General features: G+C 39.1%; 1 pseudogene; it reads left to right on the top strand.

The window, feature by feature from the left end:
* The first annotated feature begins 4,264 nt into the window (after nucleotides 1–4,264).
* LOC131529048 (cadherin-2-like) lies at nucleotides 4,265–24,028 on the top strand (annotated as a pseudogene).
* Nucleotides 24,029–25,276: the final 1,248 nt, after the last annotated feature.

Genomic DNA, 25,276 nt, shown 5'->3' with positions numbered 1-25,276 from the left:
AGTTGCTCCTCGTCCAGTCTACCTGAGTGAGTCCGAAACGTCTCCAAATCAGCTGGACCATCTGGGGATGGAGTCTCCACTCTCCGGGGAGTACAGCTCGTCGGCTGCCCGGTTGAGCAAGCCTGGAATGTGAATGGCACGAAGCGACTCCAGAGGAGAAGGTGGCAGACGGCAGTGCAGTTGGGGGCCCGTCAAAACCCCCGATACTGCAAGCCCGTCGAACGTGGCCCCCCAGCCGGTGGTGGAGGCATCCGTGTAAACCACAGCATGCCTGGAGACCTGTTCCAGGGCACTCCTGCCCAGAAAAACGAGAGGTCTGACCATGGGGTGAAGGTTTGGCGGCAGGCTGGTGTGACTCGAACCCAGTGAGTGCTGCGTTGCCACGTTCGCCTTGGGACTCGGCCATGGAGCCAGTGTCTCATATGAAGCAGTCCCAGCGGCGTGACTGCCACCGCAGCTGCCATATGCCCCAGGAGCCTCTGAAATTGTTTCAGTGGGACCGCCGTCCTGCTTTTGAACGTATTCGAGCAGTTCAACACCGACTGAGCACGTTCCTGCGTGAGGCATGCTGTCTGATCGACCGAATCCAACTCCATACCGAGAAAAGAGATCCTCTGCGTCAGGGAGAGTTTGCTCTTTTCCCAGTTGACCCGAAGGCACAAACTGACTGAGGTGCCAGAGCACCAAGTCCCTGTGTTCGCACAAATTTTTTTGTTTTTTTTTTAAACAAAAGATTCTCCACCCGGCCCTCCTCCGGGGGAAGGAGAGGTGCATCCACCATCTCCCGAAGAAGTTCCCTCTCTCTCTGGGTCGCCCGTCCCGGGGCCTCTTGCTCTTCAGAGCACCGCCCGGTTTGACGGGGGCCAAGATGGCCTGCCTACACCCAGCTCCACGGCGCCGCTTCTGGAGGCTGCTGCGGATGCGGTGTGGGAGCAGGGGCCGACGCAGGGTGCCACCCTCGGCGACGAGCAGGCTGGGGCGCTACAGCCGGCGGACGGGTGAAGGCAGCAGCTGTCCGCCGGGGCAGGACATGTTGGATCGCTTCAGTCTGCTCCTTTGCAGCCGAGAACTGCTGGGCCACTTTCTCGACTGCGTCACCGAAGAGGCCAGTCTGGGACACAGGCACCTTGAGGAACCGAAACTTTGTCGGCATCCCTATGTCAGCCAGACACAGCCAGAGGTGGCACTCCTGGACCACAAGTGTGGACATCGCATGACCCAGAGCCCGCACAGTGACCTTCATCGCTCGTAGCGCGAGGTCAGTTGAGGTACAAAGCTCTTTCAAAACGTCCGGATCGTGACCACCCTCGTGCATGTCCCTCAGTGCTTTTAGCCTGAAGAACCTGCAGTAACGCCGTAGCGTAAGGTGGATGCAGCTTCCCCACAGACCACATAAGCATCGCCGGACAGACCAGACGAATACCTACAGGCCCGGAAGAGGAGGCACGGTTTGCCCTGCTGGGTGGAGGCGGTATTAGGACACAACTGCATTGCAACTGACCACTCCATCAGGGGGACCCCCGTATACCCCGTAGCTGCACCACCATCGAGGGTGGTGAGGGAGGAGGATCTAACAGGTCGGTTTCTGGCAGTAAAAGTTGCCGTCCATGACCTGGTAAGCTCCCCATGCACCTCTGGGAAGAGAGGCACTGGGGCAGGGCACTGAGAACCAGCACAAGCTACCCCAAGAAACCAGTCGTCCAACCTCGAGGGCTCGGGACACGGTGGAGGTCTCCACTCGAGCCCTACCCTCTCAGCGGCCCGGAAAAGCATAGCCGTCATTTACGGGTCTGACTCAAGCATTGCCACCGCCGGTACGCTCCATGTAGAGGGCCCAGCACGTTCCATTGGCAGCTCACTGGTTTCGGAGCGCAAGAGGAGCGATGGTCCCTCGAGGGTTGGTTCCCTGGAGGGTTTTCCACCACTGTAATCCTCAGACCACCCGTGCCACCGCCTGAAGTAGTCCTTGCCTGTCTGCAGCCAGAACGAGAACCAGATCGAGGCAGAGGCAACAGGGCTCCGCCCCTTTATCGAGGTAACTGAGTCTGGCCCGCAACTCCGAGATAATCACCTTCCCAATGAGAAGATGACTCATCCACGAACGCCACCTCAGCGTGCTTACTGCCCAGGCACGTGAGGCAGCGATCGTGACTATCACCCGGTGCCAGGTAACAACCGCATCCAGAAATGCAAGGGTGACACGTTGTCTGTAGCAAGACCCAACTCGTCTTTACAAAGACGTAACGTCGAGTTTTCCAGATGCAACGTAGTCTTTAAAAAGACGCACCCGTGAATGCTCTTTTGGGGAAAAAGCTCTTTTAGCGTGCTGAAGCACACAGGGGAGATGGTCGCCTGCAACACAAACAGGGGGTAGTGCAACCTGATGTGTGCAATCCACTCGACACGGGAAGAACTACCGCCGCTGCAGCACCGTACTACCAGCACGAGAGTCTTCCAAAGAGCATGCTTAACTCGTTGAATTCACTCGTCAGCAGAGGTCAGGAGCAGAACGATGTAACCGCTCGGCTCCGAAGCGAAAAGCTGAATATGCTCTGCACCTGCTGCCTACTTATACTCACGCTGTGATCAGCGGAAGCTGGTTGCAATAATCGCATGCCAATGTGCATTGGCTCGTTTAGTTACACTCGAAGTGGATTGGTCTCTCTAAGCGAGATCCCAATTCGTCGGTCACCCGACGTGACTTGGAGTGACCGACTGAAAGGGAACAACAATATTAAAGTCATTTATATATTTCGAGATATGAATTCCAATATTAATATAAATTGTTTTGTTGTATTTTTTCCACAGGTGATAACAGATCAATCACACCACCTTGATACCGACTGATGTTCACTGTCATGAAGTCTGTCTAGAGTTGGTGGATCTTCTCTCAGAGACTGTGTGAACAAAGTCACGCACAGGTATGTATTTACCTTGCATTGTTTGTGTGTATTGCTGCATAATATTTTAGTAAATTTTATATATATGATTGTCACAATAATAAACCCAGCCTTTGATATTACTTGAATTCAGGATTTAACCTGTCACACACCATTATATCTCCTTATATACCTGCCTGTTTTCTTGCTCAGAAGTTTTATGATGTCCGTACTAACTCGGACAGTCAGCCAGACTTGAAAAGAAGCCATTCAAAGCTACACCTTTATACTATGTAATTCAAGGTAATTTTGGCCTTGTAACATTAAAAAAATCTCTTGTTCCTTGTCTTATTTATGCAATCTTTATTGGTAATCCTTTATCTATTCAGGGGACATTCTCTAAAAGACTACCTGTTTTTATCAGAAATGTCCTGTTCACTTTCACACAGTTACACACCTGGTTAAGGGTCTTTCTCAAGGGCACCACAGTGGGATTGAAGAGGGAGCGGAGAAATGCTGTTTTTTCACAGCTAAAATCTAACACACATTTAATGCAGAAAAGCTTTTACTGACATAAGATTATTGTAGAGTAAAATATCATATAATACATGTTGATTACTTTTTTCTAATGCTTCGTTCATAAAATGGATGCAAAATCTTGTTCCATTGTATTTTAAATTTGGTTGTAGGACCATAAAAAAAATAAAAAATAAAAAAAATTATTTACCTCAAACCTTGCCTTTTTATTTTTTTTTATTTAATATTCATATTCTCTTCCCTCAGATGCTGTCAAGAGGTGGAGCCCAAATACTACAGACTCAGACATTGATGCATCAGTGGTGGAACACATGAATCACACTCCTGGAGGAGCTGGTGGTGGTGGACCAAGAAAACATTTTGAAAATTGTTTTTTGAAAGACTCTAAAAATAGTTACATATGTGTTAACTATGATCCTGTACTTTAATTTTCCTGTTTAAATAATGGCTGCTTAACATTAATGTAAAACTGTTAAAGAAAATGCCATTGCCACAGATTTAGAATTAACCACATTCTACTATTTTTATTTTCTTGTTTGGATAGTAGCTGTTTAACAAATGGAAGACATTTTTCAAAAATGTAATATTCACAATAAAATGTTGTGCTAAATTACAACACTATTCTTCTTGCTTAAGTCCACGAATAATGTGTTATTGTTTGTGATGTACACGTGATTAAAATATTTTATAGATGTTCAGGTCGGACTGGACCGATTTTGGACCTTTTTACAACCTTTGTCAAGTTCAGATGTGTAAACCTCAAGACATAATTTAATGCATTTCACGATGTTACACGATGGGTGTGTGATTATTTTACATGCAGGCTTATATACTTAAATTAACACAAAATGGACATCCAGAAGATGACACATTTAGACGTCCAGGGACGTGCAGAAAAGACGTGTAATTCACGGCCAGAAGACGTGGTTCAATTTTCATTTTGGATATATTTTTCAACCATGATGGGACATGTTGGAGGGACGTCTTTTCAACGCTCATTAAACGTCCAAATGTTTGCTGGGAATGCAAGCAATGCAACCACAATCACTTAAAGAATGCGAACACTTTCATGAATCCAAAAATGATGAACACAGCTGATTTGACTTTCTCAACCATGATTAGTTGGATTTATGAGTTAAATGTGAGTATTGATGTTGTGGTCTCTCTCTGCAGAAAGTGCCTCAGTACACACTGATTATTCAAGCCACTGACATTGAAGGAAACCCCATGTATGGTCTTTCTAACACAGGAACCTCTGAGACCGTAAGATCACACACACACACACACACACACACACACACACACACACATCTGGTTTGCTATCCTTGTGGGGACTCTACATAGGCATAATGCTTTTTCTACTGTACAGACCTTATATTCTATCACCCTACACCAACCCTACACCTAAACTTACCCCTTACAGGAAACTACAGGCATTTTTAGATCTTCAAAAAACTTCATTCTGTATGATTTATTAGCTTGTTTCCTCATAGGGACCTAAAAAATGTCCCCACAAGGTCAAGATTTACTGATATTACTATCCTTGTGGGACATTTGGTCCCCATAACGTGATAAATACCAGATACACACACACACAGTTTATTCTGGAAAAAAGTCATTTTGCAAGAAGACAGGTACACATGTCTAACATACTGTACATTAACAAGTCTTTATATTTATAACATTTAACACACTAGGGCCTGGTTTCACAGACAGGGCTTAGACTAAACCAGGATTAGGCCATAGTTCAATTAGGACATTTAAGTAATTTTTATAAACATGCTTAGAAAAAAACATTACTGCTGTGCATCTTGAGACAAAACAAAGGCACTGATATATTTTAAGATCAATCAGTGCAAGTTTATTTCAGTTGAAACAGCTCAGACTTACATTTTAGTCTAGGACTAGGCTTAAGCCTTGTCTGTGAAACCGGGGATAGGATTTTTTGTGCAATTCCTCTGGAAATTTGCGCTTTGATTTGGTGATCGTACTGATGCCAGGTTCACACACTTTATTTTCGGTGTGCTGTACCGTGCTGGATTAAAGCTACAGCGCATTGTTAACATTAAAATATACATGTATTAACACGAAAATGTAGTAATTTCACCATAGGTTAATATAATTTAAAGTCTACTGTGTTTCACGGATTTCTTGTATAAATATTTAAAAACAAAGGAAAAGATGAGAGCCAGCCGTTTTCGTCTGTTTAAATGTTTCGCCCTTTGTAGACTGTTGAACTGTTGCTGTTCTGTGTACAAAGAGAATAAAAATTATGGAGAGGGTCAAAGCAATGCAAATATCGAGTACTAGACTATAGGCACCTTATAATGAAACAAAAGCTGAATTAAGAATATTTTTGCAAATGTAAAACCTCGCCAGATGAAGAAGAGGTCCATTGAGTAATAATGCAATATCAGCATGTGACATAAATAATAACATTACATGTTCTCTGTTTTGTGTCTGTCACGTACGTGTGTTATGTAATGCAGTTCTTTGGCACGGTACCAGAGAACCAGATCAACATTATTGTGGCCAACCTGACCGTATCAGACAAAGACCAGCCCAACACAGGAGCGTGGAAGACCATCTACAAGATAACAGCCGGTGACCCCATGGGCCATTTCTCTGTGCCTACTGATCCCGTTTCTAATGAAGGCCTGGTGACCGTCGTCAAGGTGGGAGAATACTGAGCACTGTCGCATTTGAAAGAACACAGTTGTGAATCACCTACAGTTCACAAGAAGGTGATCTAACGTTAAGCCTGCAATAAAAAATAAAAAAAAACTGAGAAAGGTTTTCTGAATGGACAATTCCATTACATATCTTGGTAACACTTTATTTTGATGGTCCCTTTTGAACATTCTGTTGACACTAAGTAATGTTGCAACTACATGTTAACAAACTCTCATAAGAGTATTAGTAGACTGTCTGCTTCATATCTACTAACTCCTTATTGTGTTGGTCTCCCAACAGATATTCTACTGACTATAAGTAATTTTGCAAGAACGTGTCAACTTAATCTAACCCTAACCCTACCAGTCAACTAATACACTACTAACACTCTAATGAGAGTTAGTAGAAATGTAGGTGCAACATTACTTATAGTCAATAGAATGTGTTAAAGGGACCATCAAAATAAAGTGAAACCCATATCTTTGCTAGAGGACTCCCTCACAAAAACAGTCTTCTGTGGTTTTTACTTACCACTGTCGTACATGCAGCCTGACTCTGAAATAGCATTTCCAATCAAAGCATACAGCTAACACAAACAGTGCTTCATCGGTGACAGACCACGCTTGACAATGTGGCAGAAAGACCAATAGACAAATCACCAGTCCAGCTGTGGCCAAATGGAGAGCCCAGTTCATATTGTGGAGGACGAACAGTTGCGAGACATTATAACGATCATCTGTCTATTCAACGAGTTGTCCTCGCTCATAACAAGAATAGATGAGCTGCTTCGCACGTCTTCAGAGTTCTCTGCAGAACTGTATGTTTGACAGTGCACTAACATACAGAACAACACCTGGATATTTTACACAGTTCACTAAACACTTCACATCAGGGCCGTAACCACCATAGACAATAGCCGTGTTTCCACTGTCGGGCCAAAAGCGGGCGTGCTAGTGCGTGCCAGGGCCAGTTACATTTCCACTGTCACTTCCGGGGCTTGATCGTGCCTCGTCGGTGCTTCCTCAGGGCCAACGGCCGGGGTTTTCTGGCCCGACGAAAACCTTGGGCCAAAGCGGGCCAACTGGGGCTAGAGGAGTGGTTATGAAATAAGACGGAGTTTCTCTGCGTCTTGAGCATCAGCGCTGCAGATCATTTCATAAAGTTAACAGCTATAAAGACTTTTAAAATAATTTTAGCTCAAAACTCACTTTCAGACAGCAGCGAGTGTTTGAAATAACTTGATCCGATGTGGATTATGATCCCCATACAAGGCAGAAATATTTTGCGATGCAAAAGAATATGCACGCTAGCCATTAACATTACCATACTAAACATGGTAAATACGACCGCTTGAAGAAATCAGATGTCAGCTTCTCATTCTCTATAACAATCGTGTATTTATTTAGTAACATATTTTATCTGTCATAAGTCTCGTCTCGAGACTTTAGCTCCGTGTGTGTCATTAAAATATATAATGTTTTTTGTTCGGGAGCTCCCTCTGCTACTCAGGTCGTATTTTTTATGGAAAAATATAGAAATGATCATTCTTACTTAACGTGATGTATACTGTGACTACAAATAAACAGAAACAGACTCTACTGAATAAGTAGGGTAGGCCTATTTGTCCTTTCTTTTGTGAAATAGTGGTTCACATTGCTTTATTTCTGTGTGACTAATTTTCAATCCTGATAAATTAATTCATTATGATCGATGTATCACTTAATAGGCTATTGTAAAACATCGATGCTTTTGGATTTAAATCTAACAAAACATGCAAACAAACGGCCGCTTTTATCATGTTTGTTTTGTGATCGCGCTATATTTCCAGTGACTTATTTCTGATTAGTTTTCTGATAACTTCTCTTTGTTGATGAAATGATGGGGTTGCGTGGCGTTGTTCCAGAGAGGCATGTAAAGGGTGGGTTTTAGTGAAGCACAGCGGAGCTTCTGGCCCGACGGTGGAAACGCATCATGATTGTGGGCTCGGTGCTACAGGTCTGAGGCTATTAGCCCCGCCCGGCCCATTTAAAGCACTGGCTCGCACTGGCCCGACAGTGGAAAAGTGGCTATTGAGGACAAGTCCCCTCCCAATAATTAAAAGTGGCCAAACTGTCCCCCCCCCAAATATTTGATATTCCTGCACTGATCTGCTGCCCTCCATTACGCAGCACTCTTGTGAGGATGACAAAAACCTTTTAAAAGTTATATTTTCAGCCTGGTCTGCCTCAGCGGTCTAACAGCACTCGTCAATGTCAAAATAACTGAGATGGCCAATCAAATCAAAGTAGGCGGGGTTTACCGTTCACAGAAGCAGAACGCGATTTAAACTAGACAGCGAGGTAAGATGTGGAAGTTGCAAATCATTTAATAGTCAACTGGTTTTTAAGTTAGAAATATGGCCATTTTGAGAGAGAGAGAAAGTTGCGTTTGTGAATTACCTGCATCTGTGTATCTCTTTCTACAAAAAAATTAAGCTGCGAGTTTAGTTACTTAAAAACAGTGATTTTATCTCCTTGTTGTTGAGTAATATAATGTAGCAATCAAGTATCAAAGCTATTTTATTAATGAAAGTCACGGGGCAGCGGGCCGTAGACAACAAGTTTCTGTGCTCTGATTTGTGTGTGTGTGTGTCAAGTGGCGCATTTATAACTTTTTATACTGCCGTTCAAAATCAGTTAGATTTGTAATGATTTTTTTTTTTTTTTTACTTATGCTCATTAAGGCTGTATTTATTTGATTAAAAATACAGAAAAAATAAGTAATATTGTGAAATATTGCATATTGGCTTCCTATGTGAATATATTTTAAAATACTATAATTTATTTCTATGACGTAGCGCTGAATTTTCTTCAGTGTCACAAGATCCTTCAGAAATGATTCTAATATGCTGATTTATTAACAGTACTGAAAATGTTGTGCTGCTTAATATTTTTTGGAACCTCTTTATTCAAAATAGTAATCTTTTTAAACAATATACGTCTTTACTATCACTTTTTATCCATTTTACACATCCTTGCTGAATAAAAGTATTAATTTCTTTTTTGAAGAAACAAACAATTTACTGACCCCAAACTTTTGAATAGTAGTGTATATTGTATCACAAAATTTATATTTTGAATAAACACTGTTCTTTTTCACTTTTTATTTATCAATGAATCCTGAAAAAGGTCACAGGTCCCAAAAAAATATGAAGCATCACAACTGTTTCCAACATTGATTATAAATTAGCATATTAAGAATGATTTCTGAAGGAAGACTGGAGTAATAATGCTGAAAATTCAGCTTTGTTTCACAGGAATAAATTATATTTTACAATATATTAAAATATAAAACTGTTATTTTAAATTGCAATAATATTTCACAAAATGATGTTTTTTTTTTCTGTATTTTTGATCAAAGAAATCCAGCCTTGTTTATTGAAACTTCTTTAAAAACATTAAAAAAAACCTTACTGATCCCAAACTCGAATGGCTGTGTGTGTGTGTGTGTATATATATATACCCCAATGTTCAAGACATGGTTACGGCCTTGCTTCACACAACATCAAGCTGCAAATGGACACAAGGAGGAGTCACTCATAAAAGATGTTTTGAACAAGTGGAATTATGCTCTGCAGAGTAACCAAAACCTACTGAGAAATGCACTGACTACAGACACCTGATATGAGCGCACAAACACCGGCTGAGAGACGATGCTGCCTGCAGCTGCTGTGTGTTAATGATCAGAACAAGTTCCTCACAGCTGAAGATTGTACAGCTCGACCAATAGTGGATTTGCTAGGTTGGACCACACTGATCAATACAGATTAATCAACTGATAGTTTTTATAATGGATACTGAACGAAAACTAAAGTGCTTTACTTTAAAAAAAAAAAAAAAACAGTACTGAACCATAATTTGTAAAAAAAAAAAATAATATTATTATATTAATCATTGCCGTTAGTAAATGTAAATGAAAGAAAAATGTTTTGCTGAAAAATGCACAATACACAGTCTTCCAGCCCAGGGTGAAGTCATTATGTACAGTGCATTAACAGTGATTTGGGACAAATATAATGTAATTAATTTGAAAACTATGTGAATGGTGCTCTTTTGCACGGCAGGATTTTCTGTGGGCTGCATTTAAAGCTGCATCTGAAGTTTCCTGCTCTGTGCAGCGTAGTGTCACGTGTCAAAACAAACAGCAGAAGTGTCAGTGATTCACCTCTAAAAGCCGCTCTCGCTCTGTATAACAACAGCAGACTCTTCTCATCCGCTCCAGCATCGGACACAACTTGGAAAACTATCAGCATGGATTTTTGCCGATAGTTCCAGCAAATAGTTATTGGTGCTGATCTAGAAGATTGTCACAGCACTTGATCCTACCTTTAGGGAGCTGAAGTGCCTGACAGAGCTGGGGTTTGATCAGTTAGGATGGGAGGACTGGACAGTAACTGGCTCAAGCAACACATTCTGAGCTACCAAAGAAAAAACAGCTCTCTTAATTGTTTCAGAGACTGACTCTGAGGAAGAAGAGGAGGACTAGCCTAGCCTGTCATACCTGTCAGCCTAGCATGCAATTACCTGCCAACACTTGCCACATCAGTGCCATTTGAGAGCTTGTTTTCCATATATGGGTGTTTTGTGTAGAGCTGCCTTTTCATCCAAAAATGTACACAGTGTCTAATAGGGGTGGCACGATACATGTATTCGTACTGAACTGTCATGGTACGGACATCTCGGTTCGGTATATGAGGCCTTACCACGAATACAGGCAATTTACGCCCAATCCAGAAGGGGGCGCCCGCAGTAATGTAACGCTGTTTGATAACCGCCATCAGAAGAACAGCGAATGCCATGAGTTGCGCACTTGAAAACAAAGCCCCAGACAGTGACCATGTGCTGATTCTGAAAGTGTCTCTCACTGACAAGGGAGTATACTTTAAACCTTTAAAACCTAAGGGTAAAATAGGTCATTTTCACACATTTTGTTTATTTGACTGTAAAATTCTAACAGAATGTGCTATTTTTAAGTGCAAGGTGTCTTTTTTTCAGAAAACAAATGGCTTTCCAAAAAGTACAGTTTTTGACCATTAATCTTGTGTTTTGAGTTTGTGAACAGAATTTAAATAGACAAAAATAACAAAACCGGAATAATTTTTTTTATTATTATTTAGAAAAAAAAGAGAAAAATCATGATCGAAATAATCCAACACTTCTTACTTCAAAATTCAACTATAATACATATATACAAGTATTTTTGGGACACTGGGTTGCACAGTTTTCATTCAGGAGGCTTTTTTGTTCATACACGCACACATGTACACATGCATGTACATGCGTGCACCCATTCATTTACATGCGCGGACTCATTATAGCGACGCACACACCACATGTGAAAAAGTCTCACTCAGCCTGCTCCCAAAGTCTCATCAAAAATCATCCTAATCGACTCTTATGCTGTTTACTCCTCCTTGACCATGTTTTTGTTCATTTTGTTTATTATTTTATGCAATAACAAACTCCGCGCTCCCCATCTCTCCATTCAAATTCTCCCTTCCCGCTCTCCCGGAAATCTGCCGTCATTTGTTGACGGAGCGCAAGAAATTACCGTAATAAGCCATATATTGCCGAAAAGCGCATGTTGTCTGCTATCAGGAGCAACATGAATACAGCTTGGTCGGCACGTATCCATATATACCATAATATTTCCATATTTGTGATGTAACGTATCTGAATGCGAAACTATTATTTATTATGTAAATTATAGGCTTTGTACTTCAGTCGCGCTGATGGTTGGTTCACTCAGTTGCGGGCCGTGCATTTCATACCTAGGCCTTCAGTGGCGTCCTACATGTCAAGTCAAGTCACCTTTATTTATATAGCGCTTTTACAATACAGATTGTGTCAAAGCACTTAACAGTATCAAATTGGAGGATAGAGTGTCAGTAATGTATAATGATAAGATTAAACACTCAATTTTCAATTTTCAGTTAAAGGCATTTCATTATTGAATTCAGAGATGTCATTGTCTAGCTCAGTTTAAATAGTATCTGTGCAACCAAATTGACGATAATCGCTAGAAATTAAGTGTCCCCAACTGAGCAAGCCAGAGGCAACAGCGGCAAGGAACCAAAACTCCCTCTGTGACAGAATGGAGAAAAAAAAAACCTTGGGAGAAACCAGGCTCAGTCGGGGGGCCAGTTCTCCTCTGACCAGACGAAACCCGCAGTGCAAAAGTTTATATTTCTATTTTAATTTTGTTACAATTTCTAACAATAGTAGTATTATGTAGTTAGGTATTTTTTTATATTTTAGTTATTTAGTTATTTTTTTTTTTTAGTTTTATTGTATTCAATCGAGGTTTTCACTGGGGATATATCTCTGGGGGTCATCTGGGTGTCCTGGTCTCCGCTGACAATCAGGGCTGTAGACATCATCTCTTGGTGCTGATCCACCATCTGATCGGATACGGACTGAGAAACAGAATAGGAAAGAAACAGACAAATATTAGCGTAGATGCCATTCTACTTACGATGTAACGAGTACATCGTGTGTTATGGGGAGTGTTCCCGGTTCCGGTTGATCTAATTAATGCAGCCTAACAATCCTTTAACAGATTTGAATAATAGAAGCATATTAATGTGTTATGTGTAAGCCAGGCTAAAGAGATGGGTCTTTAATCTAGATTTAAACTGACAGAGTGTGTCTGCCTCCCGAACAGTGTTAGGTAGACTGTTCCAGAGTTTGGGTGCTAAATAGGAATAGGATCTGCCGTCCGCAGTCGATTTTGATATTCTAGGTATTATCAAACGGCCGGAGTTTTGAGAATGCAGCGGACGTGGAGGACTATAATGCGATAAGAGCTCGCTCAAGTACTGCTCTTAATACCATCATAATGATGCCACGGCTATCAAAACCATATATATTACACAGAAATGCAGTGGAACAGGGCATTGCATCACAGACAGGTATCTTATGTAGCGAGAATGAATGCTATTACTAAAGCTAGAAACCCAATTAACACAATTCAACAAGTTACCACACACCTGCGCAGCGCACATCATCTCTAGCTGAGGCATTAACTGCACAAAATGACACGAATATAGTCCACCCGATGTTCTTACAGACATTTATTAACTCAAACATATTTATACCTTACAGATAACATTGATATAAAACAAACAAGGCAATTACATGTGTTTTAAAGTTGACCTAACATTTTAACGAACTCTTAGTGCTTTTCATCTTCACGAGTCTCCCCACCGGTCTGCCCGCGCACTGCAGTTAGCACAGCTTTACCAGGAAACCGAGCAAGTAACATTAAAATAATTCATACAAGATGATGAATAAAAGTGTATACATATGTTTTAACGTACGCCTAGGACTCTCATCTTCATGCCGAGTCTCCGATCGGTCTTTTTTCTAACTATTAGATTGTGTTTTATTAATGTCTACACCTACCCCAACCCTAAACCTACCCATACAGTAATGCAGATACATTAAATATTGTTGTTCAGCATGAGAAAAAAGACGCAATATTGATGTGTGCATGCGCAGTAAGCCCTGGTAGGAAAATCTGACGGTAGGATAAAATGTCAGGACACCGGTGCCGAGGAGGTGTGAGGTTGTTTTTTGCGGTCATTTAGTACTTTAGTATTTAGATTTACAGAAGGAGAATATTTTTCAGAATGAACTGAAAATCTACAATAACGCACTGTACACAGCATATACGGTAAGAAACCTGAGAAACATTAATAATACTGTGAAAACAAAAATGATTTACAGTGATTTACTAGCTTTGACTAGTACGCTCTCTGAGCATCCAATAAAAGGACGAGAAAATGCTGACGTTATCATAAGCATGCTAGATGGCCCTGGTGCTGCCAACTCGAAATCTGATTGGTTAAAGCAACGGTTTCATTGCCATTGATTTGAAGCTACAGATGCCTGCACTGTTGTTTCTGAAGGTCTTAGGCATATTTCTTTTACCCTGGCAATGATTGCTGAAATATGATTGGATAAAAGCTCTAATAAAAACCATACACTACTGGAAGCAGCGCAACCAAGTGAAAAGGTGTGAAATGAAGAGAATAGACTATTGGAAATAATTTAGTACACATTCATGGAAAAATATATTAAAACTAAGTCAGTGATTCTGATCGTGTTTAGGCCAGCAGAGAAGGCTTTCCTGGCCCTGATGGCCCACCACTGCGTTAACTGTATTTTATTTTGATAAAGTACCAACTGCGCTGTCAAGTTAGCAATGCTGGAACTGATGTGTTTTGTGTGTGTGTGTGTGCTCCGGCGCGATCACTTCAACTGTTTCCTTATGCCAGCAGAATCAACTTTAAACACTTATTGTCATATTAATAATGTATCACTGTATAAAGGTCTGCTTTTATTTGTGTACACTCACAATGAAAACAAAAAATAAAACAAATAGGATGTTGCTTTCTGCCATTTGAGTTTCCTTTCTGTGAACAAATTAAGCCTGTCACAAAAATGAACTGAAACTCAGCACATGCCATTGTGCCATGACAAGTCTCAGTTAGTCCAGCACAATACACGTAGCTAGTTTTTTTTTTTTTTTTTTAAATACATAGAATAGGTAAGTGTTAGTATTAGTTGGTCAGGTGCTGGCGAAAAAGTGGTTTTAGATGATTTTTGAAAATGGCTAAAGACTCAGCTGTTCGAATTGAGATCGGGAGGTCATTCCACCAGCTGGGCACAGTCCAGGAAAAGGTCCGTGAGAGTGATTTGGTACCTCTTGGGACTTCAACACCTCTTTTGCTGTCCAACACCTCTTCTTTTGTACCTCTTTGTTTTTCACTTGCAGAACGCAAGCTTCTGGAGGGTGCATAAGTTTGAACTAGTGAGTTTAGGTATATTGGTGCAGCACTAGTTGTTGTCTTGTAGGAAAACATCAGTACCTTGAATTTGATATATATAACAATGTAATAATATTTCGTATTTTCACATCTAGGTGGAAAAAATAGTCATTTGTACTACTGTCTGTTCAAAATAAATTAAAAGAACCCGAGCATAGTAGATTTTATTTTTTTCCCCTGTTGTACGGAAATCGTATCGAACTGTGACATCTGTGTACCGTGCCACCCCTAGTGTCTAAGCAGCTGGCTCACAATCTACATACTTTTCCTCTTGAATGGTTCAAGAATGCTGAGCATTGGCAGGCTATATGGACTGCATGCTATTATTCTAAAGATGCATATAACTGTGTGCAATTTAAAGCTGTAAATACATTGTCGATCTAAACAAAATTGTATGTGTACCCCGTTTGCACAAAGCCATCAGAGCAGTTTTACATGCAAGAAAAGCACACATAATAGAACAGCATTAAAAGGGTTAGATGAAAAAAGCATTAAATAGACATTTACAAAAAGAAAGTTTTAAATTATGTAAAGTATGTAATTATGCATAATTTATTGGTATTATAATAGTATGTACATGTAACGTGTGCAACAAGGACATCTTAAAATAGTGTTACCTTGAACTTAGATTAATTTTACATGGCTTTCTAATCATGCAGTTCTCTTGTGCGAGACGTGAGTGCAACTCTGATAGATGTCCCTCTAGAACATGCGATAAATATGTGTTCTGTGTGAAAGGTTTGGTTCCAGTTTTGCCATAAACGATCTTCTCTGCATTGATGTTCTCTTTTTCTGTAATATTTTGAATGAACAACCAGCAGCACCGCATCCAGTGAGTTTAACTGGATATGCTAACAAATGTATTTAAATGCAGAACACCTACATCGTCATCACGTGTCGTGTGCCACTGATAAGGCTGCGTGATGCACAACTAACATTGGAATACAACGATTTTACATTTGAATGTGAATTTTTATTTTAAATTGCACCAAATATTTGAAATTCAGAAATAAATTGACAGTTTTATTAAAATTATCAATCGAAACTGAGTTTTTTACTATAGAACCAGTTTCAACCAGTTAATTACCTGATGTGTATTCATTATATGTTCAATACTATACTAAATACTGCTGAGGATAAATTTAGTTCAGCATTGACCCATATTGCCATACATATCCTCCTTATCTTGATATGTATGGTATCTTGAGTTTGCTGGCAGTTTGTTGATGTTCCTGTTCTCAGTGTTGCTCATCACGAGTCTGTTTGGTCTCCAGGGATTCCTCCGGCCAGAAGCACCGGGACTCTGCAGATCCTTCTCCTGGACATGAATGATAATGCTCTGGAGGTGTTCCTGCCAGAAGCAGAGATGTGTGAAAAACCTGAGAACAACGGCATTAATATCACAGCACTGGATGCAGACCTGGACCCCAACGCTGGACTCCTTCTCCTTTGAGCTGCCTTTACAACCCAGCGATGTCAGGAAGAACTGGACAATCACGCGTCTCAGTGGTGAGAAAATACACACAAACAGAAATACGCAGAAAACTGCATCTCATCGGCCTCTTGAACAGTTTCTACACCAGATGTGTGCAATGAGGTTTTCAATCTAATGTTCACTAGCCGTCTACACTGGATGCATACGACGCATCACAGCATATCTTCAGTTGATTCCACGTTCCTTTTCTGATGCACTGAAAATTGTAGTTTTTTAGTACATCTGAATGGATTGCTATGAATTTTATTTTTAAATCTACTTGAATGTTACATCAAAGCCAGCTCGTGGTGTTTCTGGTCTCTGGATTATTAAAATAAAAACATTTTTTAACCATATATTTTGCATAATACTAATAATATTTCTTTGCTATTCTAATTCAACTATTTTACTGTTGTTGAAGTCTAGATTCTAGCTCACAGCTGGGGCCTCATATATAAAACGTGCGTACGCACAGATTTGATCTTAGAGTGTGCGTACGCTTAAATCCACGCCAACGGTCATATTTATAAAAACGGTCTTTGACGTGGAAAAGTGCTTAGCGTCACGTCAGGGTCCGAGCAGACGTACGCACTTTTCATTGTCGGAGTAATGCAGATTTTTTCAAATGTAAGCTGTTCTTGCAGGTCGCTGTTCTAAATTATTATGATTGGTGATATTTTATATGTTAATGATATTAATTAGGAGTGGTTTACAAGGCAGAGAGCTGAAACCATTCAATTGCGTGCAAGTTCAAGATAATTTGCAATTCATAGATTTCACATCTGAAAGAGGCGCGTATGCTCGTTTTCTGTTCGTACATTCATTCTATGAATCGCACGTACGCATTTCTGAGAAACGATCGTAAGATCAAAATTAGGACGGTTTCTGCGCAACATTTTATAAATGAGGCCCCAGGTCTTTTGCTAGCAGACCTTTGAAACGAGGAGGTAAAGTTGTGTCTCTCCAACGCAAAATAATGTTCCATTTCTCTGTTTACGTAGAATCCGAGGTAAAGGCTTGCAGAACATACAACACAGGAGTTTTCAGTTGGGCTCTAGGGCTGCAAAAGTACTGCTATGTGGTTTGTGGAGAGGTTCAGTGAAAAATGGTTTTAAACATTAATTAATAATAATAATAATAATAAAAAATACAAGCTCTTCTCTGGTGAGAAATTTGGACAAGACAAATTTGTGGTTGAAAATGACTCCTAGCTGTGCATTTGTTGAATGAGCACTGTGCTACGTCCGAACTGATTGCACTATGTATAATCACTTTCTATTCTTAAATGTTTTAAATTCTTTTAAAATCAATTTTTAAATCACTTTGTTTTTATTGTTGTGATTTTTATTATTTTTAATAATGACTATTTCACTTCCTTTTATGTAAAGCACTTTGAATTACCATTGTGTATGAAATGTGATATATAAATAAACTTGCCTTGCCTTGCCTATCAAATATAATAATAATCATAATCAAGATACTGGTCACATGGCCCACCTCTTAGTAGTTTATCAGGGAATTGCTGAAAAGTAACTCCACGATGCTTTAATTTTTCATTTGTAAGTCAGTCGATGTCTAGCAGGAACAGGACGGCTGACAGTAAACATGGGTGTGCAGCAGGGATAACATCTGTATCTGTTGCAATGCCAAAATAATTTTATCTGTATTTGGATAAAACAAGATGTGGGGAAGTTTAAACCAAAAGTTTAATTTAAGTTGAATGTAATTCTTTTCCCTGCATACAAAATTTCTGTACATCTAAACCTAACTAAAACAAAATTAAATAATAAATAAAATGAAAAACAAAATGTCCCAATATGTGCAGCATAATGAATGATGCTCATTCATTATGCTGCACATATTGGGACATTTTGTTTTTGTGGTTATTCATTATTTAATTTTGTTTTAGTTAGGTTTAGATGTTGTGTTTAGATGTTAAGTTTATGGTTTAAGTCATTTTGTGGTTACTGCTTATTTGTATGCTTCGAGCAACCTTCTCAGGGTCATCGTATAGGAAATCAGCATGTAATGCATGGGTCTCCAACCTTTTTATCATTCGCGAGATACTTTTTAAAAATGAAAGTGCACAAGGCCAACTCGTATTACACAATACTTAAATCTCTTTGGTATAACATGGTATAATGCTACCTGCGACGTCACTTGCAAGCCACACGAATCGTGTGTGTTACCAATGGAGACGAGATGCTGTGGTGGTTAAACGATTAAAATTAATTTAATACCATAACATTCAGGGTCCTGCAAGTCATCTGTAGGAGAAAAAGACAAGACCCGCAAATCCGTAGCCACAGAACAGCAGAACATGAACACAATGTGCAAAGTCTGAAAGATGAAACAGAGACAATAAACACTCAGCTGCGAAAATATATGGTTTTTCTGTGTTATTCAAGCCATCTCTGGTATTTTCATAATAATTAAGTATATTTATAATCCATTGCTAATCGACATAGCCTTTTTACAGTATAGCACATACTTTCTGCCTCATTCTGTGATATGAAGCCACATCAGTTCACAAAAGGAAGTTATTTTGATGTTGCAGAGTAAAAATATGTTATAATGTTCTCTTTTGTTGGAAAACTGGTTTAGAAACGTTTCTCAACATGGACACTCGTGTTACTACAAAGATTTGTTGGAATTGTATTATTAGAGCTTTCCGACTTGCATTACATACATTTTTTCAGTTGGGAAATAATTTTTCACATGATGCCGGTGATGATGCTTCTTACGTCCGTTTCAGAGAAGCAGAGGACAAATATTTCAACTGATTGCTCAGGAATTTAAGTGGCACCAAAACAAGGCACTGGGCTTCGGTACCCAACCCTATTTACCTAAATATTTACATTTCATCTAATTTAACCATTTTGTAATAATGAATTAATCAATGACTGAAAGCATTGTTACAGAACATTAACGTATTAATAAGCAGTCAGTAATGGTTTTTGAAATAATGATAAAGCCCACTGTAACTTGAGTGTTTGTTCATACACGCTTGCAGTACCTGCACATTTGTGAACCGTCTGCGAGAGCGCCAATGCAGTTATTTATTTGTGTGGTAATTAATTAATTGTACTAACTAAGCAATTACACAAACACTTGAAAAACACAGTTTGCAATGACACCCCACAGTTAGCTCACCCGTAAAATCCGTAAACATTGTTAGATTAAAATTTTGCTACAGAGCACTTTAGAACACTCCTAACAGCTTGACTTCTCTTGAAAAGTCACATTATACTAGATGCTCACTAGCGCCAACTACAGGCTTCAGTGACTGCAGACACACTAAAGTAAAATATATGAATATTGCTCTTTGGTCAAACCGCCAAACTGTAAAAACTGTCACAGTGTTGTGGATACTTCCAGTGTAGACACTTTCTTAAAATACTTGTTTTCATACTGATTCAAGAACACAAATCACACACCTGCAGGTAAATACATATGCTTTAATAAGTATTGCTTTAATAGTGTTTAATCCATTTCCCAGGCGAATATGCATAACTCTCTCTTAAGATTGACTTTCTGGAGAGTGGAATCTATCAGATTCCCATTATAATCACAGACTCCGGTGACATGCCGCTGTCAAACACCTCGTATCTGCGAGTGAAGGTGTGTCCGTGTGATCATAACAGCGACTGCATGGATCAGGAGCACCTCATGAGCGCTGGACTCGGCACAGGAGCGATCATCGCCCTGCTGCGGTGCGTCATCACCCTCCTCAGTGAGTCACATTTACAGCTCCATCTCAAGAACATGTCCAGATCATACTACTTCCAATATAGAAAATTCAAATTATATTTTTCTTTAAAAAAATCTCATTCTCATTACGGTAATGCAAAAAGGAAATATAAAAGGTAAAGTATTTATACAGGATCACAATGTTTGTTCAGCCTTTAATTAGGCGACAAGCACAAAAGTTGTAAAGGCACCTATTGTATCAACGTTCTTCTGTTTCTGCTCCTGAAGGCTATGGCAGCCTATGGAACCGCACACAAGATTTATTAAATCTGAACATGTAAAAGTTGCACTTACATTTATGATAATAACAGTAAGGGCTAGAAACGAATACTTCCCGAAGGTACCTGAGAGCTTCTGCATTACACCTTTCATGAGATCAACATTTTCAGAAATCAGTGCTGATGAGGAAAACTATTCTTTTTATATTCGTAATAATAACTCTCTCTGTGCAGTCCTTGTGTTGTTTTTTGTCATGTGGATGAAAAGGAGAGATAAAGAACGGCTGGCCAAGCAGCTGCTGATCGACCCAGAGGAGGACATAAGAGACAACATCCTGAAATATGATGAAGAGGGAGGAGGGGAGGAAGACCAGGTATTGCCCAAGAACCCTAACCCTAACTTTAGCTTGTGTTGGTCTATTACAAGCTAAACGTCGTCTTAGGATTTTCATAAAAAATATTTTGCCCCCTTTTTTAGATTGTACTGTAAAGATAGACACCAGAGCGGACCCTTCAGCATTAGTATAATAAAAGGAAGGCAGGTTTATTTTAAATGTCATCAGCTTGTAACAGCTCCCCTTCTCTTTTAAAGGAAGAGCCGCTACAAAATATTTTGAGAGAGGGGCCCACCAACCTTTCTTAATATGAGTACCTTAAATAAAGAATATGGTGTTGACACAATGTCCAAATAAACACACAGAACGAGATTTAACAAATTATTATTGTATGGTAGAAGTTGGCATAAACCAATAACAGCAAAAACAAGGAAATCATCAGTCTCAGTAACTTTGTGAAATGTAAGTATTTGAGCTTGCAAGCATACAAACAGGAGTGAAACTCTGGATGGAAGATAAACCTATAGCATTGTCCAATGATGAACATGAATGTCAATGAATGTCTGTAGTACTTATCGTTGAAGACATGGTAGATGAGATATTGATGATGTCGAAGATGATGATGATGATTCTGATGACTAAGTTCAATGTGCATCCCTCGGTCCACCCAACAATCTCCACCATGTACTCCCAAAACCACCCCAGTCCCCGAATGAGGAACTCCAAACCGACCACGACAGCAGCAGGAATCCCATCCTAGGAATGTCTCCCAGGTTCAGATAGCGCAGCCATCAGTGGCAAGAAAAACCACCGATACAAAAGAGTCCCTCTAGAACACAAACACAAACTGAGAGCCAGCATGCCAACAAACACATTCATCAATGAGAATGACCAAACAAAAGCAAAATAACACGAATAAACTAAACAGATAAACACTTACATTGATTGAGCTTAAAACACCAACGTTTCTCAATCAGGACTCTAAACATTGAAGGTAGCATGAGAAGCCATGCTTCCTCCTAACCAAACAATGCCTCTCTCTCTACTACTACACCTGGGCTTAATATGGAGGAGGGGAGCGGGTTAGAGCCCCTAGAGGGCTGTAGTAGTCCACTGTAAATAAATCAACATCCGAGTGCATGGTTTTATCACTGAGGTGCCATGGGAATGAGAAACAATTAGTGTTTCCCCTGCTATTATATTATGGGGGGCGGCCCGCCTAGTTATTTTTATTTAATTCATTTTCTCTATAGCGCCAGATCACAACAGAAGTCATTTAAAGTTACCTTTCCTATAGAACAGGTCTATACCTTGTTCTTTTATTAAACAAACTAAATAGCCTTATGTTATTTATCTCATTTACACGACAGCATGTCATTTCTGTCTCTGTTACATGGTCGCGCACAGCGGAGTACCGACACACACGTGAGCACACTCCCACTCCCACTAGTATTTGTAAATATTAAGCCGCAAAACTACTATTTCAATATGAATTCTCCATGTCTCTGTGTTATGAGTGGCGCAGACATGCGGTTTTGTTTACTACTCATACAGAAGCGCGTGTGAGCTTGTGCTGATATTAACGTCTGCCACCTCACTAATGAGGACATAAATACATGAAGATCTCCAGAACTGCATTTGACCATTTCAGTAAAACTATCCTCATATCATGTACACACGGAAGGTATTCACGGCAACACATCAAAATAAAAGTTTAGTTTAACTTGAAGACGTGGCAGAAAAACATTACTATTGTTCAGTAGAATGTACTTAATAGGCTGCTACTACTACTACTAAAATTATTAAAACCTTATTTATAAGGAATAATCATATAATATTTCTTCAGTGTTTTAACTGAAATATTAAATGACCTTTATTTTTCCAAAATTTTCATTACTTAAAAGATAAATTAAATGAATGTTTTATGCCTTCAAAAATGTAAATACACAAAACAGAATTTCTGAGCAAAAAATCATAAGGCTATTGTAAGAATAAATAAATTTGTTTTTGAAAATTGTTTGGAAAAGTGTGTGAAAAATTGTGTTTTATGGTCAGTCACAGTAAACATCTTTTAAAATTGATACTTTATTGTAATATATATCATAAAAATGAATTTTGAATCTAGTGCAGTATTTTGTCATTGCAACATTTTAGTGCAACCTTCACTAAAACTGCATCTGTAAACATTCACTGTATTATCCCATCATCAACATGTTTACCTCACTCAAAATTGAATAACTGTGAATTCAGATATTAATGCCAGACACTTAAAGATAATGTGGACCAAAACTCTGTCATATCTTTGTTAATATACTTTAACAATTTCTTTAAACTTCTCAATTACGTTGTCATTTGTGTGCGTACCTTAATTGATGAGAGTGGTATATTTAGTCTAAATGTGTAAATATAAAGAATTCTGTTTGCTTCATTGCAGAAATGCTGATATGTTTGTGATAGGGTTTACAGCAGGAGGTCAACAACAGGAGAAAAGGCCTGTCTGACGGGCTCAAATACATTTTGTGTTACATGAAGTAAATTATGAAGAATGACTGGAGACAGATTGGAAATAATTTTACTTTGCGTTAAGTATGCTATATTGTTTCAACGATTTTCAAAAAAAGTGGTGGGGACATGTCGCCTATGTCACCAACTAAACAAAATGGCCAATAACTCACTATCACAGGTTGACAATCGTTTCTCAGTCGCTGTTAAAATATGACTCTCATATTCAAGAACATTTTACTGTTATTGTCATTCACTCAAAACTGCTGTGTCTGACACATCAGCAAAGAGCAAAAGATCTTTGTAAAAATCAGCGTATGACAATAGAAGTTTTATAAATGCTAACAGTGTTTTTATTCTTGTTGAATGCAGCATATTTCTGCAGCTTTGTGTGTGTGTTTGCAAACAGGACTATGACCTGAGCCAGCTGCAGCAGCCAGATATAGAGGCTGATGGCTTCAAGGGCCTCGGCATCCGTCGGATGGATGAGAGACCCCTGCACCCTGAGCCCCATTACCCCGTCAGATCCACCGCACCTCATCCTGGAGATATTAGAGACTTCATCAGCGAGATGAAGTATCAAACAAAATACTGGAAAAAAAATCATTGTTTAAAAGAAGAAAATACAGCAGGTGGTACTAATGTGCTGATAAATATTGCTCCAGGAATATATACAGTAGGTAGTCAACCACAATGCTTGCAGTAAAGTAAAAACAACCCGGTCACATGTGAAACTCTTTTGCAAAATCACCACCAGGTGGCGCAAAGGGATGGTTAATACTATTGCTTGAAAAAGCTGGAATTGAAATGAAGATAAAATGATAAAATAAATTACTTGCATTAGCAACAACAATAACACTTAATCTTGATAATTATTCATCATATAAATGCTTAATGTTCCAGCTATTTGACTACTGTAACTTAGTGAAATATTACAGTGGCAGCAGTGCTCGAAGTTTGCTTACTTTTTGTTGAACAGTACTAGCCAGTTTACAAATAAAAGGTTTGAAACTTGCATTTAATAATTCACTGATGCATTTCAGCAGGTCATGTCAGTACTTATTCATTATTCCCATCTAGAGCCCTGCACGACATGCTGAAAAATGTCCGCAAAATAAGAAACTGTTCTAAGATCATTGTATTTATTTGTTCCCATGATTTTAATTGATGTGACAATATTGACATTATACATATAAAACTGTATTAAACAGGCTTGACAACTTTTAATACCCCAATGTAAGATAAACCACTATTTTATGGTAATATAACATGATTCATTTATATAAATAATACTATTAACGCTGATTCTTGAGAAGTGGGACAAAACAGGGTGCAAAATTGAAAAATAAAACCTTGTACTCAGACAAATGAAACAACATTTATGTATCTTGTATGTACTGAGCTACTGAGCTATTCTTTGATACAACCTCCAAACTTCTCTTTTTTTTATCAAAATGTGCTTTTTTACCTTGGACTGTGTAATATAACTTTAACTTTATCTTTAACGGCAATCAAGATGTTTTTAACAAAACACATTCTCATGTTAGCAGACAGATTACACTTTCACATGTGACCAACAATTCGACAACAAATAAAATATTATAATCAAATATTTTCAAAATATTAATCTGACGGTGGTGATAAAAACCTGAATTTGTGGTCTAACTATCAAGTACATTGGATCAATCAATTACTGTATCAAAACAAACACAACAAGTAGTGAGTATGTTATCGTTTATAAAGCTTTTATTCAAGAGTCACATTTAAGTATTTTGATATATCATTGGAACACTAATGATCTAATTTCTCTCATCTCAAAACAGTCTGCTGAGCATCTGCTGTAGTAACAAGGTAGCTTTTAAAAACAGTTAAATTAACAAATAAAACAATTAGTTGTTACCTCTATCCATTTACATTCACCAGGATCTTAATATTCACTTTTAAACATCTTAACAAATGATCCAAAAATGATCAGAACACATATGATCAGAATACAAACGGACTGTATTATGTATAGATATTATGTATGGATATGTTTT

The sequence above is a fragment of the Onychostoma macrolepis genome, chromosome 21, assembly GCF_012432095.1.
Source record: "Onychostoma macrolepis isolate SWU-2019 chromosome 21, ASM1243209v1, whole genome shotgun sequence".
Taxonomy (NCBI): domain Eukaryota; kingdom Metazoa; phylum Chordata; class Actinopteri; order Cypriniformes; family Cyprinidae; genus Onychostoma; species Onychostoma macrolepis.
This window is presented reverse-complemented; position numbering and strand designations above follow the sequence as displayed.